The following is a 4,319-nucleotide window of genomic DNA, read 5'->3' on the forward strand; positions in this document are numbered from 1 at the left end:
TACCATCAAATATGTGGGTTGAAGCTGTTGACATTGCTTGTCACATTCAGAATCGGTCCATTGTCAATCAGCGTTTCGAGAAGACTCCTTATGAGGTTGTTAACAAACGCAAACCCAACATCAACTATTTTCATATCTTTGGGTGTGTTTGTTATACTTTGAATGATCTGGAGAACCTTGGAAAGTTCGAGAAGAAAGGTGATGAAGGTTACTTTGTTGGTTATTCCAAGACATCATTTGCCTACCCAATCTACAATTGCCGAACAAATACAATTTAAGAAACAATGAATGTTTGGTTTGATGAGATGTCGGGCATGATCTTTGAACAAGAAAGTTTGCTACCAGCAAGTAATGATACAAGTGCTTCAAGTACTTCTACATGGACTTCTACTTTAGCATCTAGATTCAAGAAGTTTCCAACTCCAACAAGCGTTGAATTAGATATTCTTTTTGAAGAATTCTACAATTCCAAATCGATTCATGATGAAGAACCTCGAGTCATCGTTGAACCAATTCAGATAAATAATCCAGTTCCTGACAACAATCATGAATCATCATCAAGTTCTTCTGAGCAAGGTGCTACATCTTCTAGTAGTAGTTCTTCATCCTCTTCTGATGATTCTTCTTCACCACCCTCTCCTAATAGTTCTTCTCAAGAGAATGTTCAAGAACAACCTACCCAATTTACTCAGACAACAAATCCGATGAACACTCCAAATGTGTATGTACCACTTGACTTCGATCATCCATCCTATGAGGAAGCAGTTCTACCAAGCTATGATTCCATCTCTCAACTAAACTCAGGTTTTAATGATGATGATGTTGATATTCATCAACAAGATTCTCTTCCTCATGATCACAAATGGTCACGTATGCTGAAAGATCATCCTACTAATCAAATTATTGGAGATCCACAAGCTGGTGTAACTACTCGTACTTCAGTAAACGAGTGTCTTGTTGTGCTTTCTTTCAGCAACATCGAACCCAAAACTGTTTCTGAAGCTCTTCGTGATCCAGAGTGGGTTAAGGCAATGCAAGAACAACTCGCACAGTTTGAAAGACTGAAAGTATGGAGATTAGTTCCAAATCCGAGAAAAGCTGAGCCAATCGGAACAAAGTGGATATTCAAAAACAAAAAGGATGAGAATGGAGTAGTAGTAAGGAACAAAGCTCGACTTGTTGCAAAGGGTTATTGCCAACAACCTGGTGTTGACTTCGACGAAACTTTTGCTCTTGTTGCAAGAATGGAAGCCATTCGGATTTCTTAGCTTATGCCGCATTTCGAAACTTCACGGTGTTTCAAATGGATGTAAAGACAGCTTTCTTGAATGGTGACCTCAAAGAAGAAGTTTACGTTGAACAACCAGAAGGTTTTGTTGATCCTTAAAGGCCAAACCATGTCTACAGGTTAGACAAGGCTCTCTACGGTCTTAAGCAAGCACCCCGTGCATGGTATGATTCCTTAACTACTTTCTTATTAAGAGGTGGCTTTACCAAAGGCACAATTGACCCTACCCTGTTCATTCGTAAACAAGGCAAACATGTTCTTCTTGTCCAAATATATGTTGATGACATTATCTTTGGGTCAACCAGTCAAACATTTTGCCGAAACTTTTCATCTCTTATGGTTAATCATTTTGAAATGAGTATGATTGGGGAAATGAACTACTTTTTGGGTCTTCAAATCAAACAATTACCAAATGGTATTTTTATATCACAAGGTAAATACATAAATGATATGTTGAAAAAGTTTGATATGTCTTCATGTTCTTCAATTTCGACCCCAATGGCTGCTCGAACAAACATCAATACTGATAAAAATGGGAGACCATTTGACCAAAAGAGATATCGAAGTATGATTGGTTCATTGTTGTATCTCACAGCATCTCGCCCAGATATAATGTTTGCAACATGTATGTGTGCTAGGTATCAAGCTGCTCCAACTGATTTACATTTTCAAGCTGTGAAACGAATATTTCGTTATCTGAAGGGTACACCCAATTTAGGTCTCTGGTATCCAAGGGATACTGGATTCAATCTAACTGCCTATTCAGATGCAGATCATGCAGGTTGTAAGCTTGATCGCAAGAGCACTTCCGGTACTTTACAATTTTTAGGTGATAAAATTGTGAGTTGGTCTTCCAAGAAACAGAATTGTGTGTCACTATCAACGGCTGAAGCTGAATATGTGGTTGCGGTTGTGCTCAAGTGTTATGGATGAAGACGTAACTAACTGATTATGGTCTGAAATATGATCATATCCCTATCTATTGTGACTCTCAGGGTGCCATTGCTATTGCAGTCAACTCAGTAAATCACTCTCGATCAAAGCATATTGATGTGAGATATCATTTTCTCAAAGATCATATTGAGAAAGGTGACATCGAGCTTTACTTTGTGGGAACTGACTATCAACTTGCAGATTTGTTCACAAAACCATTGGACGAAAAAAGGTTTAACTTTCTTATCTCTAAGCTTGGCATGTTAAATCTTGAACTTTAAATTATTTTGTTCTTGGTACAATCTAGAAAAACAAAATACAAATTTTGAAAAGATAAAAGCAAATACAAAAATAGAAAATCTTGAAAAACAACAAAAAGATTTTTTTTCAAAATGGTTTACATATACTCTGTACGTAACCCGCTCTTAAATGTTTTATTTATGTTGAAATGTTCATACATTTTAAGATTCTGTTGTTATACATATAGATTGATATAAGAAAACAATGAATCGAACGCCTTTGTGTACTTCCAAGTGATCTTATATCAAGATGTATGTGTCATAGCAGTTGATTGATTCCAAATCAAATTTGCTTAAAATGTTTAAATGCATCCAACTTGTTGATATAAGATGCGAAGGATCGAACGCCTTTGTGTACTCCCTGGCAGTCTTACTATTGACATTGTTGTTGATGCAAAACTTTGTGTTTCTTAATTGAAAAATATTGTTCACAATAGACTCTCAAGTTTTCCGAAAATATCACAACAAAGTTTTTACTCATTTTGATTTCACAAAACCAATTTTTGCTCCACCTTTCTATGGAAAACATTTTGATCTATTCTTGCATAGATTAAGGGGGAGTTTGTGATTTCAAAATCTTTCAAAACTTCAAATGTGTTTTAAATTTTTTTTCCATACACACGTTTGATGATTTTCCAATGATTTTCAATCAAAAGAAGTTCGGTGATTAGTTTGCACATGAGCGATTAAGTTCTTCTCAAAATTTACTCCATGAACTTCATCATCGCCGTTAAGTTCTAACCCCGGAGTATTCACTTCTTTCATTAGATAGTGAAGGTATTTTGAGTGATGATGTTTTTGTGCAAATAGGATGGAGGGAGTAAAGTCGAAAAGTGAGAGGTTAAGGTGATATGTTGTGAGAAAAGGGTTAAAAGAAATGATATCCTTCCCTAAATTCTCAAATCCCCGGGTAAAACACGTTTCTATCGGATGTTATTTGTTATATCTCGATATTGAAGAAGTCTTCTTGGACCCAGTGAAGCGATGCACATCTTTACCTAACCACTCAAGTGTTTCTTTACAAATACTTGTTTCATTTCTCACGGAGATTTTCACATTTCTATTGACTCTTCATTTGGAAGATGTTAATATTGAAAAAGGGCGACACTCTGCTCCAGTCCCCGACTTCATTTAATCACTTTGTGCTAGAGCTATCTTGGTTGGTCATTAATTTGATCATTATTCATTTATTTAGGACACATTCGAGTCATATCTTTGTGATATAATTGCTTATCTTTGTGATATAGCCGGAACATTTGTAGTGATATATTTTGATATTCCACGATGATCAAATGGAAATCCTACTAATGCTAACATCTTTTCCAACGTTGAACGTAGGTCTCATAATTACATTTATGTGATTATTGAGTGAACGAGAAGTCTAACAGTGACCTCGGATTTTACCGAAAAGTCATTCAGGATAATAGATTGTGGTTATCGAATGCTTCGGCTGTACTAACCATGATTTATATTCTTTGAAGCAATCTCGTGGTTGAAAAGCCGCAGACCGAACTATGTTAGAACATTGCTTTGTGCATGTCTCAATGATACTTAGGAAATCCGAAAAATGTTATACATTTCTATCGGTCATTTCATTAATCCTTTTCATTTCATTCTTATCCGGTTTCATTTCTCATCTCATAAACACAAAAAAAAAAAAAACACCAACACCATACTATAACGTTTGTACCAACAACTTCAACCTTACATTTTAGTCACCTTTAGGATTTTTAAGGGTGAGCTAATCGTTTGGGTTGCTGTTTTGATGGTCGACATTTCTCCATGTGCAATACATCTAG

This window comes from Erigeron canadensis, chromosome 3 (genome assembly GCF_010389155.1).
Source record: "Erigeron canadensis isolate Cc75 chromosome 3, C_canadensis_v1, whole genome shotgun sequence".
NCBI lineage: Eukaryota > Viridiplantae > Streptophyta > Magnoliopsida > Asterales > Asteraceae > Erigeron > Erigeron canadensis.